Source organism: Rattus norvegicus, chromosome 15, assembly GCF_021556685.1.
Source record: "Rattus norvegicus strain SHRSP/BbbUtx chromosome 15, alternate assembly SHRSP_T2T, whole genome shotgun sequence".
NCBI classification, from domain to species: Eukaryota; Metazoa; Chordata; class Mammalia; order Rodentia; family Muridae; genus Rattus; species Rattus norvegicus.
Window position 1 is genome coordinate 14,547,116 of NC_141548.1, and position 15,005 is coordinate 14,562,120.

At 43.9% G+C, this 15,005-nt stretch overlaps 1 protein-coding gene and 1 non-coding gene across 3 annotated transcripts in view; one reads left to right on the forward strand and one right to left on the reverse strand.

Annotated features, from left to right (window-relative positions):
* Atxn7 (ataxin 7) overlaps window positions 1-15,005 on the reverse strand; it is a 145,426-nt gene that overhangs the window by 114,642 nt on the left and 15,779 nt on the right.
* LOC120097304 (U6 spliceosomal RNA) lies at window positions 11,492-11,597 on the forward strand. The gene has a single exon (XR_015639231.1). It is a non-coding gene; the product is annotated as a U6 spliceosomal RNA (small nuclear RNA).

Consider the following 15,005-nt stretch of genomic DNA (forward strand, 5'->3'; position numbering starts at 1 on the left):
TTCAATGTAGCCCGGATGGTCTTTAACCCGATATGTGATCTGCCTGACACTTCTTCCTCAGCACATGACTTGAATAAAATCCCCCTTATTCTTTATAGCTGCCTGGCTGAGGCATAAAATATGAACTCATGCCTCATAAATATATGTATTAGTTAATAGCCATGACATTCTTTAAAAGTTCCCTCTATACATGAATATATATGTATGTCTGCATATATGTGTATGTATGTATATGCACACACACATACATATTATACACACACACACACACACACACACACACACACACACATATCACATAACCATACTTAGGAAGCAACAGATCTTCAAAGACCTTCTGATCAATCTGATCAGAAAGTTGGCTTCTTTACTATAAAAGAGTTATGTATGCTGCTTACTTTGGGTCTGTTGCCCAGTGAATGTCATCAATGGGATTTCCCAGATAGTCATATGTATGAACGTACATAAACATTCCGCAGGGACTGGCATTTACTCAGTCAATGCTTGTTTCCCGTCCTGACCCCACTAAGTCTTCAGGCACTGGCGTCGGCTGCCTAGGAAGAACAGCAGGGCTCACAGAGGGCTGTCATTACAAGGGCTGCTTTCCTAGGCAAGCACTCTACCACTGAGCTAAATCCCCAACCCCCTTTTTTTTTTTTTTTTTTTTGGTTCTTTTTTTCAGAGCTGGGGACCGAACCCAGGGCCTTGCGCTTCCTAGGCAAGCGCTCTACCACTGAGCTAAATCCCCAACCCCAAGGGCTGCTTTCCTAACTTGGAAGTAAACTCATCTGCAATGTTAGAAGCCAGTGCTTGATGACTCTTAAGGATCGTTGCTGCCTGCCTTCCGGGTCCTGAATTCTGGGCAAGATAGATCAGTATTCAAGCTCTCCTTCCCTGCTAAGGAGCTGAGACAGGGTGACACCTACCATGTACTTGCACAGCTCTAATGCACATTTGGCCATATGGTCTTATTTGTAGGCAAACATTAATGTGCTCTCCTCTACAGATCCCAGAACACTTCCTATACTTTGTAAGCCAACAGATAGATGTCTGAGAAAGATTTGTTCCCTCTGAGGCTATCTGAACACAGACTTCACCTATCCATGGAATTCCATGTCTTATTAACAAACACATTCAAAATTTTACAGACTTAATTTCATAATGACCATTCACATTAATTATGCAGAGCAAAAAAAAAAAACCTGTCCTTTGAAGATTTTCCAAGACAAAATGGAACATAAATATGACCATGCTTTTATCTCTGTATTATACACATAATTAAATATCCTTTTGGATTTCTAATTTCTGTTCAATCTTCAATCATAATACTTACTTGTTAGCAGGGCAAACTTTTCCTAGAGTACCTCTCCCCTTGACTTTATAAAGTGTGTAATCTTTAACAGCAAGCCAAAAGTTAATGCTAGAATTGGCAGTGTGTCCGTATATTTGACTTCACATGCTGGTCAAATGTGGCACTGCAGAGTTTGGAGTACTGAAGCTAGAAAAAAAAAATCAAATGCCGGGAAACAACTTTAAAGAAATTCCTTTTAAAATTTAATTATAAATGGTCTTTTAAAAATGAGATTTTTAAATGCTGAAAGAAAAGCCAATTTTAAACAACGTTATTCAACACTATCAAAATGACAGTAAGATTGAAAACCAGGTTGGTGACTGGGAGAAGGTGGGGGCTGGGAGGTAGTGGGTACAGGCCAGCATAAGGGGCAGCACAGGGCGCCATCTGCAGGGTTAGGGCGGCTGTGCATCTGGACTGGGAAAGTGACTACTTGAAGATTCTCGAGGGATCGAATCACACAAGTGCATACCCTGCCCCTGTTAAGTTTCCAGGTTTTGATACTGTGGTATGGATAGAAAATACTCAAGCCTTTTCCAACATTTTATTATCTGACTTTCTGGACCTAAGCGGATTGATTATCTTGATAGAGATAATGAGGAAGTAGAAACAGAACACTAGCCTTGTTCTAGCTCTCAGATTTACTGTCAGTGACAATGTCAGTAACGCACATTTTGTCAGCCAACGTGGATGTCTCACAAGGGAGCTAGCAATACACACATTGTGTAAGAAATAATTGAAATAATGTTTAGAACTTCTGTGGCATTTTAAACTACATAAGATTTTCCATTTAAAGCAGAGAGCCATGAACAGCATACTTTAACTGTGGGTTAAAAATAAGAAGGCATTTGTGGTTATTGTGTGCTACTCAAGATGCCGCTGAGCCTATGATTACATGTCATTTTCAAGATATATTATTAGAGTTACACGATTACCAAATAATGATTTTGTGTGGACCTGAGGACAGCGTCAATAAGTCAAACCTGATTAAGTTAATAAAAATTTTCTACAATGTGACAATAAAAATTAAGAGACAAAGAAATTCCCTGTCGCTGGTTTATGCCATTTAAACAAATTCAGTGTAGAAAGATTCAGATCTTTCTGTCACTCTAGGATGATGACATGAATACAATCCCCTGGTTCCTGCATCTCATAACCAGGCTCAGGCCCCTTCTCTAAAGAGGGGATGGGAAGGGGGCTAGCAGCACTTCCTGAATACCTTCCTGTTCACTCCTCTCGGTGATGCAACATGACCTACATTTCCTGCGCCCATTGAGACTCCATGGGAGGGGGGAAGAGGAGAGTTCTTCATTTCTCTTATCCTCTGATTAACTAGGACAGCACATGCCACTCAGGGGACTGCTGCTGGGCAGAAACAAGGGAGAAGTCATGCCGGTAGGAAATTCCAGGGAGGACATTTGGGAACGGTGCTCCTTGGGCTCTGCAAACTCACTGCCACGGTTTCATAAGACAGCAGCCAAGGAAGAACTGCCCTGCTTTCCAGGAGCATCAGCTGGGAATCCAAAGTGCTGTTTTCCCTTCCTCCAGGCTCTCAGCAAGATGAAATTAAACTTGAGTTATCAACTCTTATCCTGGACATCATCTTTTTTCTTTAGACTTAATTTACAAACATTAAGTAACAAAGACTGTGCAGAATGTTCTCAAAACCCACAACCAATTTCTCCTAGTAGCTTCTTTTCTCACTTTTAATATTCAGTCTGTTGTTTGTTTATCGAGGGCTGGCATCAGGGCCATTTGTGGAAGTTAAGGAACAATTTGAGAGAGGGATCCTGCCATGTCGGTCAGAGACTGAACTCACTCAGGTCTTCAGGCTCCTTACTGCTGAGCCATCTCCCTGGCCACTCTCCCAATTTCTTAGATAAATATGGCACCTTTGTCCCAGCTACTGAAGTAATACCAATAGGTTATATTTATTTTTCTTCCAGATCTTTAAGGTGTGTGTGTCAAATAGAATTGTATATGCTTACTGTATGATCATGATACAATCCATGTGCAAGTGCTAATATTAAAATGGAACTAAGAAACACACCCGCCACCTTCCTGTTCATCATTTTTTGTGTGGTGAGAACACTCAAGATACTCCCCAGTGCCTTTCACTTACATGCTGCTAATTGCAGTCTCTGACCTTACAACCACAGAGCCTCTGAGTGTATCATGCTCATCAGAGACGAGGCCTGTCAGAGCACAACTCTGGGCATGCTTGTTGTCCTATTTCCTCCCCTACTCTCAGAACCTGACGACCACAGTGCTCTTTCTGTATGTTCAACACGAAATGAAATTAGATATTTGTCTTTCTGTGCCTGAATTATTTCACTGTTATATTATTCTCCAGGTTCATCCATGTTGTTGGAACAGGAAGGAGTCCCTTTAAAGATCGATTTCGACTCTGTTTGTACACACATCGCATATTCTCTTGTCCAATGATGGACACTTAAGTTGATTCCAGAGTTTACCTGCTGTGAACATGTTTCGGGGAACATGCGAGAGCAGATTTTTTTTTTTTTTTTTGGTTCTTTTTTTCCGGAGCTGGGGACTGAACCCAGGGCCTTGCACTTCCTAGGCAAGCGCTCTACCACTGAGCTAAATCCCCAACCCCGCTAGAGCAGATTTTCAGTGACACACTTGTTGTTGTTGTTCCTTTGGCTCTACACTCAGAGTAAGATTACTACGGAGTATGCTAGTGCTTTGCTTTGTTTGGTTGGTTTCTGTTTCTGTTTCTGTGACAAGGTTTCTCTGTGTAGCCTTGGCTGTCCGGAAACTTGCTCTGTAGAGCAGGCTGGCCTCAGACTCACTGAGATCTGCCTGCTTTAGCTTCCCAAGTGCTGGGACTAAAGGCATGCGCCACCACTCAGCTAATTTCGCTTTTATTACAGGGTATGTTTGAAGTCATAGTTTAAGAAGTCACGGCTTAGGATATTATAAAAACTGTGTTTCCCTCCTTCCATATTAAACTCCTTTGAAGGAAGTCACTATGTACAGCTAACACTTAAGGGACAGGTAGTTATATTCTCCCTCCTCAAGGGTAGATTATTAGCATAAATCATTTGAAACTCTTTTACATGAAAAAGTTGCTCAGCATGCTCTTTCTCATTTGTGGTTCTATACATTTCTCATAGTCTAGATTTATAGATTTCCGTGTTCAATTTGGAGTCTCTGTAGAGTTTAGAAAGACACAAAGAACCCAGGAGAAGGGTAGGCCTTGAAGGGTGAGGTGAGATGAATGAAGGTAAGGGGGAATGTTGGGAGTTAAAGGTTCAAGCAGGGATGAAGGTGGGAACAGGGAAGAAGAAGGAGTGGGAGTGGGAGCGTTAATCAAAGTTACGTATTAAAAAAACCCTCGGGGCTGGGGATTTAGCTCAGTGGTAGAGCACTTACCTAGGAAGCGCAAGGCCCTGGGTTCGGTCCCCAGCTCCGAAAAAAAGAACCAAAAAAAAAAAAAAAAAAAAAAAAAACCCTCATGGAAATCCACTACTTTGTATGCTATTTGAAAATATAATCTTAAAAATTGAATTCAGACACAGGTACCCCAAATAAGAGGACAATGACTCCTCCAGGAGGCATTGATTATTAAATGAAGATCTTAGTTCCAAGAGTGGGGTACCTCCCTCTGGTTATTGATTAAGGAAGCTCCCCCAAAATAACACAAGCCACTGCCATTGCTCCTGGTTTCCCACTAGAACCAGACAATAAGACACCATTACTGGAGACACTATACACTTTACTTCCAGGACACAAAGAAATCACGATGAATATCATTATACAAGAGAAATGAATAAATGAATATCTGAGCTCTAAGTTTTAACAGCTCCGAAAAAAAGAACCAAAAAAAAAAAAAAATCTGCTCTCGCATGTTCGCCGAAACATGTTCACAGCAGGTAAACTCTGAAATCAACTTAAGTGTCCATCATTGGACAAGAGAATATGCGATGTGTGTATAAACAGAATCGAAATATCTGGTACTTAAATGATTCTATATGAGTCACCCACCACCAGAGGGGGATTAAAAATCTTACACAAACCACTTGCATAGTAAATAATCACAACTGCCTTCAGAGTCTCTTTACTCTGCAGCAATCTATAATAAATCATGAAGTGGATGCAGGTAAGCAGACTATCATCTGACTGGATCCCTTTCAGGTTTCAAGTGACTGGAAAGGCTACAATTAAACTCTTCCTGTCCTTTTCTGCTGCTGTTGTTAAGGGAACTCTCTCTTTAAATGCTGCTTGATTGCTGCTGGAGCTAGAAGAAACCCCCTTCCTATACTATTACACGGTGTGTCTTCTGTGTCGACACATCCACTGACTTGAGCTAAAGGAAAACTCAAATACTATCCAAGTATAATTCCGAAATACACATGTAGTTTCCTATTGAGGTTTGTATATTTCAATGTCACCAGTTTTTCTTTATAGAAATTAAACTAATCAAATCCAAGGTCTGACTCTGGAGAGTGTTAGACACCGGGGTCATGTGGTGTGAGATAAAGACTTCTGGAGATGAGTAAATTGCACAGATTGGCATTTCTCCCATGAAACCCACACTGGGAAACTCCTCACCTCAGACTACAGCCATTGTCTGAGGTAAATGGCCCATCCCCAGACTTTCAATTCCTGTGATCAATAAGCATTCACTGAGCTTCTATGTAGTGACATACTATATACCTCGTGCCTCCAATTAATCTAATAGATAGGAAACAGCTCCCAGCAGGGAGCTGAGGGAGTGGAAGGTAAGCCTTAACAAAGCTGTTGGCACGAAATGGCTCAGAGAAGCATACTGGTTTGTGTCAGGTCTCCAGCTGCCTGATGACATCTCAGGAAAGTTCATAACTTCCTTTTCTGCATAACAGATATGGCAAAGAAGTCCTCACATATGATAGGCTCTATAGTATAAGAGGTCCTCATATTGTCCATTTCATACCCAGGTATCACTAGTCTGGCCCCACTAAAGGCATCCCCAGTCTTTTTGTATAGCCTAACACCATGACCTTAAAAAACAATGTCACTTCCTATGCGTCAGTCAAGCTGTCTCCGATACACAGACGACAGTGCATATTAATTTAAGAGCTGTGAACCAGAATGAGCAGCAGCATTCACACTGCCTGAAAGGGATGCTACAAGAGGCACTGACACGTAGCATAAGCCCAGAGGTAAGTCTTTCCAGGCGAAAAGCAAGCACGGTGGATCAGTAACAAGGGCAAGGATTCTGAGCCCCGGGCCAGCAAACTGCTTCCACAGAAACCAGTAAGAACACACTTGCCACCAAAAGCTGACGACTGACCTCCAGGGCCGAGTCCTTTCACTGTGTGACAAAACAGACTGGAGCAAATCTGTCTGGGACAGACACGGAAGCCACGAAGATGATATTTCAGGGCCTGGAAGGTACTCCAACTTGAAATTTCTTACTTTCAAAATGTTCTCAGGAGAAAAAAGCTATCAGGATGTCATACAGTGTATCCTGGCCTAGCCTGCAGGATTCTGACTTCTAGCCCCTAATGTGTAAGGTTTAGACCCGTGGAATACTGTTTACAATGAACGTCTGCACCATGGGACGCTGACAGACACAGCTAGCTTCCCCCAGAACCAGGGGTAAGCCTAGCCTTTCATCCAGATGGAGCCAGGTTTAGGCTCTCCAGCCTGCTCCAAGGCCAGCACTAACATTCTAAGCATGGGTTCAACTAACACCTGTGTGATGGCTCTCAGCTGTCTGTAACTGCGGTTCCAGGGGACCCAACACCTTCTTCTGGCCTCTGCAAGTACCACGCAGGCAAGTGGGGCACAGACCTTCCTGCAGCCGAAACAACTATACACATAAAATAATAAAGATTCTAAAGACTTTCTCTTTCCGATTTTACTCCTGAGGCAATAAGAAAAAAGCATGACTAAGAACAATCTGTTTTTGGAATTGGTTATGTGACCTCAAGCCAAGTCCTTTCAAGTTTAATTGGTTAGATAGATAATGCAGTAAAGCAGTGTCTGGCACATACTAAGCTGTCAATTAGTGACAGCCACTACCAACAGTATCCCCACTTTGCAGGAGACAGACTTCGACACCATAAAGCTAAACACCTGAGAGGCAGTCCGCCCTTTGCAGTTCCCCACCAAGCAAATGGCCACAGCGGGGAGGCAGATCGAGGAGGCAGATCGCAGACACAGGAACCCTGCTCTTCTGCTGATAACACTCTAGTAGGAAGACAGCCGCAGAACCTTTAAACACTATGAAAATGAGCTTCGAAAGAGACAGGGAGGGAGCCTGCAGACACCGGAGTGTGAGAGCAAGTAATACTATCACTAGGTTTTGCTTGCAAGGCCAAGGAAGGCTTGGATGAAGAGACAGCATTTAAGGTGGGGCCACAAACCAGAAGCCTTGTTAGGGAGGTTTGAGGCAAAGGAACCCTCAAGAGAAAAGACTGAGCATGGCCGTCTAAATTTCTAAAGGGCACAAGCGACACGTGAGGAAATAGAGATGCAAGCAGGGGCCTCGGGTGAAGGCTCCAGATGCCGTGCCCTGTGCAATGGGAAGACAGGACAATGGCTGCCTACAGTGGAAGAGGAGTGAAAGCACTCATGGACCCCAGATGCCTGCAGACGGGACCACTGTGCTGGCTTATCATTCCCATTCTGGAGTACAGCAACCCAAGATGTCCGCTAAATTCTTGTAAGCTGTCTTAGAGCATCTCTGGGAAGACAAAACTAAAACAGTTTCCCTTCTTTCTAACCCCAGCTGATGCTTCACTCAAGTACTTATCTCTCGTACAGCTGGGCAAGGACCTCACTGCTGACCTTCAATCTCTGGAGACCAGAGAACGTACTTTTATCTTTCCATCTCTCAGAGTCCAGTGTTCATCAAGATTTAGACTAAAACACTTCCTTTTAATAACCTAAAAATGTTATCTTTCTAAATAAGCAGAGTAAAATCTTCTTACAAATGTATTCTACTTCAAATAAATAAAGGGATAATATGCAAGGATTTTTTTTAAAGATTTATTTATTTCATGTATGTTAGTACACTGTAGCTGTCTTCAGACATACCAGAAGAGGGCATCAGATCCCATTACAAATGGTTGTGAGCCACCATGTGGTTGCTGGGAATTGAACTCGGGACCTCTGGAAGAGCAGTCAGTGCTCTCAACTGCTGAGCCATCTCTCCAGCCCCATATGCAATGATTTTTAAGTCCTACTTTTACATCTGTATTTGTCAGGGTTCTCTAGAGTCACAGACCTTATGGAATGTCTCTATATATTAAGGTAATTTATTGTAATGACTTATAGTCTGCAGTCCAACCTACCCAACAACGGACAGCTCTGAATGGGAAGTCCAAGAATCTAGTAATTGCTCAGTCCCACGAGGCTGGGTGTTTCAACTGGTCTTCTGTATAAACTGGAATCGTGAGGAACTAGGCTCCAACAGATGTGCTAGCAAGTCTTCCTTCGTGCACTGTCCTTATGTAGGCTCCAGCAGGTGTGGCCCAGATTAAAGGTGTGTACCACCATGCCTGATTTGGAACATGCTGTATCCCAGGTTGGCTTTGAACTCAGAAGTCTGCTTGCCTCAGTCTCCTAGGATTAAAGGCATGTACGACCTTGCCTGGGCCTATGCTTTTCATGGCCACTATCCCTCAAGATCTGGATCAAAAACATGTGTCATCCCAGTCAAGATCCAGTCAGAAGTCTGTGTCTTCCAGTCCCAAGATCTGGGTCACAGGTGTACCCTCCATTTCTGGATTATAGCTCATTCCAGATGTAGCCAGCTGACAACCAGGAATAGCCATCATCACACCTTAACCTTAACAACAGCAAAACAACTTCATCAATATGTCACTAAAATTCTAAATTTTATATTTTAAGATTCATTTCATACATAAGTTTATTTGTCTCTTCATTTTGGAGGCAGTTCCTCACTATGGTGCAGCCCTGGCTGGCCTAAAACTCACTACAAACCAGGTTGGGCTTTGAACTCACAGGGATCTCTCTGCCTTTGTGCTGGGATTAAAGGCATTCACTCTTTCTATCCAATATGAATATCTGAAAATTTTTAGTTTAACTCAAGCAAGAACAAACTGTACCCAAAGATTCTCCTGAGAAGTATTCGAATTTGTTGAGTAATTATGCTGGTGAGAATGCTGGAAAACAAGGACCTGGGAGAGCTCAGCAGGCGAAGGCACCCGCGGCTGAGCCTGACTGCACGAATTCAAGCCCTAGGCCCAGCAAGGTGAAAGGAGAACCAACCCTGCAGCTGTTTGTTCCCTGACTTCTGTATGTGCACTGTGACACTGCATTCTCAGACACACACACACACACACACACACACATCAAATGTAAAATGTAATAAATGTCTTTAAGAAGCAGTTTGGACTATCTATATTTATATTCAAAAATGGAATTGAGTCCTCATCAACAGGTCACATATGCTGTTTCTTTGCAGTTTAACCAGCTTCCTTGAGGAAGACACTGAGGTAACCCCAGGCCAGTCTCCAGCACTGTGAATCTCCTCTGCAGTGCAGGAAGCCGACTTCCAAAGTCTATCCCTAGGTTACTTGCTGTCAAGCTAGAGGAGCCCAGCCCACAGGAAAGAGACCAAGGAGGCCGTTTCCTAGCACAGGCTGAGTCTCCCAGTACTATCGCTCCCTTATGAAGGCCCTACTCTATGGCTATAGCTCCCAAGAGTTGTATCTCTGTCTGGGGAGCCTAACCTAAATGCTACTTCCCTTTGTGAGTCTCTTCCACCTGAGAAGCCTCTCTCTACCAGGCAAGGAGGGCGGGAGCAAACTACCTTGCGCTGCCAGCCACCTGCTCCCGTCCTTCTGCCTCCCTTTCATTGTGCTTCAAAATCTCCACACCACAGCCAAAAGGATGAGCAGGCTGACAACTCTTCAGCAGTTCTGAGCAAATTCCAACTCTGCTTCTGCAAAAGCGAGGGCAGGGTAGGTACACACTTACACAGAGGTCTGCTAGGAGTTCCTTCTTGGGGCTTTTCCTCTCAACAAACCAACTGGATCTGTGGCTACATATTAACTGAAATTACCTGGGAGTCTCTCCACACTCTACCTTGCAGTAACGTGGCACAAGTAACCTGGCTGTTACTGTATTTGTGAATACTAAGAATTCAAGAATTCTTCCAGGGCTTGATAAGAACCGATGGATTCTTATCTCCCTCTGCAACCAGTAAGTGGTTCAGAGCTGGCTGAGTGGCTAGCACAATGATGCCGGCAGATAGCCTTCGGTGTGAAGCGAAAATGTTCCAGTCACTACATGTGAGCCAAAAGTACCTTCTCTTTCCATCCGAGAGAGCAAGCTCCTCATGGACCTAGAGGCAAGGCCTGGGAGGCAGTCTAGGCAGCAGCAGGATTAACTAAATATGACACCCTATATTACCCATTTTAATAAGCCCATATCCTTAACTCTAAGTGATCCATTCAAATGTTTGCCATATTGGTAAACAAGCAGGTGAGGAGATACATATCAAATATTAATAATAATCCTTACCTGAGTATGAGTTACTTCTGCTGCTTTCTGTGTATCTATGAATCTTTGAGTTTCTAGAAACACGATCTTTGTAATCAGGAAAATCTATTATATAAAGACTTCTGTGAGCACTGAGGTTTTCCACAAGACCTAAACTTAGACGATTCTTACAAAAAATGAAAGTTGCAAATCGCTCATTTAGTTATTGTTTATTTTATCATTTTTAAGGGTTTTTATTTGTTTTAGGTGTATGACTGTCTTATCTACATGTATGTCTGTGTCCCACGTGCATGCCTGGTACCTGAGGTGGACAGAAAAGGACGTCAGGTCCTCTGGGACAGTTATGGGGCAGTTACAGATAGTTGTGAGCTGTCGTGAGTGCCTGGGTCCTCTGGGTGCTGCAAACTTGAGCTATCTCTCAAACCCCTAGTTTACCATTTTTTCAATGGTATAATCATTTTATAGACTTTGATGTTTAATTCAGAAACCACTCAAACTGTACAAAGCAGTAACATTGCATGTAACATGCTGTCTGCCTTATATTACAACCTTAACTGAGATAATTAAAATCTTTAAAGCCAAAGTTCAGTATTTTTAAGACTGTGAAGTACTACTAAACCAAACAGGAAGACAACTGCTTCACTCTAAAAGTGAAGAGTGGTGCTCACTTCGGCAGCACATGTACTAACATCGGAACGATACAGAGAAGATCAGCATGGCCCCTGCGCAGGGATGACACGCAAATCGTGAAGCATTCCATGTTTTTGAACAGAGACTGAAGGAACACCCATTCAGAGCCTGCCCCACATGTGGCCCATATATATACAGCCACCCAATTAGACAAGATGGATGAAGCAAAGAAGTGCAGGCCGACAGGAGCCGGATGTAGATCGCTCCTGAGAGACACAGCCAGAATACAACAAATACAGAGGCGAATGCCAGCAGCAAACCACTGAACTGAGAATAGGACCCCCGTTGAAGGAATCAGAGAAAGGGCTGGAAGAGCTTGAAGGGGCTAGAGACCCCTTATGAACAACAATGCCAAGCAACCAGAGCTTCCAGGGACTAAGCCACTACCTAAAGACTATACATGGACTGACCCTGGACTCTGACCCCATAGGTAGCAATGAATATCCTAGTAAGAGCACCAGTGGAAGGGGAAGCCCTGGGTCCTGCTAAGACTGAACCCCCAGTGAACGGGATTGTGGGTGGAGGGCGGTAATGGGGGGGAGGATGGGGAGGGGAGCACCCATATAGAAGGGGAGGGGGACGGGTTAGGGGGATGTTGGCCCGGAAACCGGGAAGGGAAATAACCATTGAAATGGAAATAAGAAATACTCAAGTTAATAAAGATGGGAAAAAATAAATAAAAATTAAAAAATAAAAATAAAAGTGAAGGGTAATGCCATAGCATATGTGATTAAGTGGCCAAGAGATTGGTGGTAAAACAGACTAGGGGGTCTCTCCCCTACAAATGTTAGCCAATAAAACTTCCCAGCCTTCAGCTGACTGGCACTTGATACTTTCCTAATGAAAGAAAGCTACTTGTTGCTAGCTGTTAGCTAAAGCAAGAGGCACAGTAGAGTCCTGCCAACTTCCAGATCATGACCGCTTGTTCACTAAGACCACTCATGTGTCCAATTCAGTGCCATTTATATAGAGAACTAGAGCATCTCTTCCAAACACTGGACCCTCTCATCATCTGGATTGGTGAACACGCACCTTCAATATCTTACAGTGTTGAAATATGTTAACAGGGAATCTTGGCTTCCATAAATACCTTTACTAGCTTCAGGAAGCTAGTAAATCAAGCAAGGGATCCCTTTAAACTGTGCTAACCTAATGGCAAGTGGTCTGCTCTATCTTCGATCTGCAAGTGATTTATAGTTACAGCGACAGGGACTATAGACAGGGACAGAGTACGAAGCTGGGGCCGCAGAGAGTAAAGTAAAGCCTTCAGTATCACCCTTCAGTGGAACTGCAACGAGCTATGCAGGCAGAGCACTAAAATGGTAAACGCAATCTGCCGAAACAGAAAAAAAGCCAGTGAGTATGGGAGAAGGGAAAGGCATGCACTTTCCATTGTAGAACTCAGTTAGCCTTCTTCCCAGAATTAAATTCAAGGACTCCACAATTTCAAAACATCTCTAAAAACCATGAGACAAACTAAAAGTGAAAGGGAAGGAAAGGGAGCCTTTTCACTAGTGCTTAAGTAGTGCCTCGGGCTGTAAAAACCCGTGCCTGAAACAAATTAGGGAAAGACAGTTTCAAAAACTAGCACTAAATGCTAAAATAAGATGTTTGCATCCTGGGCTGCCTCTGATGCAGCGACCTAACCCCACAACAACCTTGTACACTACGTCCACAGACAAGTTCATAGTTCAGATTGCGATGAACCACGAGAACCTTGAATACTGTTTCCACAGACGAGCTTATAGTTGATTGCCATGAACCTTTAGAAGTGACAGGGAAAAGTCAAATACTCAATCCTACTGTTCACAGAAAACTGTCCGAAAACCCTGTTAAACAGTGTCAAGCGCACCTCTCAAAACCTCTCATGGTACGGCCCTGAACTAGAAAACAGTGAGATTCATTGAAGAGGAGCTCAGGGCCTGAGAGGACATGCGACTACACCACAAAGTGGTAATTATACAGTGAGCGTGTAAAAAAGTCTAGACTCAAGGGCTCCAAAAGGTACTTCAAAATCAGCTAATAATCATGACCAGGGACAGGAAAATAACTTTCTCAGAGGGCTATGAGAGGGAAAGGAGGGTGGAAAAAGACACTGGGCCACCAAGGCAAGAAAAAGCTGCTACCAATTACCAAGGTGACTAGTAGACAAGTAGACACCATCATTTCATACAGCCCTGTTTGAATATTTGTCTCCCCAGATTCATTTGCAGAACTCCCAGGAACTGTTGATGGAAGCTGCTATTAGGAGGTGAGATGTTTGGAAAGTTCAGGAAGGCTCTTAAAGAATCAGTGCAAGGAAGTTTGCTTGCCCTGTTCACAGGATGAGCTGAAACACAGGATAGCATCTTGAAAGCCTTCCCTAATCAGTCTTTCCTATGTTGACCTCTTGGTCTTGGATTCCCCAGGCTGGTTGTTTACAAACTACTTAGTTCTACACTCTTTGTTATAATAGCCCAAATGGGCTAAGACACACAACCGGTGAAGGACAAATATTAGTCTAACCACTTCTGATTCATCTCAAAGTCTTAAGAACTCAGAAAACCAGCCCCAACAGTTGTCAGCCAGCTCTAGAAGTCCCTTTACCACTCCGAGGGAATCAAGGTTATGGCTATTCCCAGCAGTCCTATGTGGCTAGGGAGGCTGCTTCCCCTTCTACCATATCGTCAGAAGACGGGCTATTTCCTGGCTTCTTAAGAAACATACGCATTAAAATACTGTGAGTAAAATCATACTGAATGGTGTACTTGAAATGTGCTTTCACTTACATTTGTAAGAATTGTGCATAACTGCAGGTAGCTCCTTCAGCTTATGGCATAGAGGGAAATGTCTAGAATCTTAGCAATGTTGCAGTGAAAGGAGGTAGACTATAGAACAGGAAATGATGACAGGACAGTTTAGAGAATGGTATTTATTTAATTGGGTCTTGACAAGACCTCTATTGGTTGGGTGAGAACGTAAAGATGAGGCTGTTACCGATGTTAAGTTAGAAAACATCAGCGTCGTGTCTGAAAACGAAAGGTGAGGAAGAGGAGGAGGAAGAGGAGGAGGAGGAGGAAGAGGAAGAGGAGGAGGAGGAGGAGGAGGAAGAGGAGGAGGAGGAGGAAGAGGAAGAGGAGGAGGAAGAGGAAGAGGAGGAGGAAGAGGAAGAGGAGGAGGAGCAGGAGGAGGAGGAGCAGGAGGAGGAGGAGGAGCAGGAGGAGGAGGAGCAGGAGGAGGAGGGGGAGGAGGAGCAGGAGGAGGAGGAGGAGAAGGAGGAGGAGCAGGAGGAGGAGGGGGAGGAGGAGCAGGAGGGGGAGGAGGAGCAGGAGGAGGAGGAGGAGAAGGAGGAGGAGGGGGAGGAGGAGCAGGAGGGGGAGGAGGAGCAGGAAGAGGAGGAGGAGAAGGAGGAGGAGGGGGAGGAGCAGGAGGAGGAGGGGGAGGAGCAGGAGGAGGGGGAGGAGCAGGAGGAGGGGGAGGAGCAGGAGGAGGAGGAGGAGCAGGA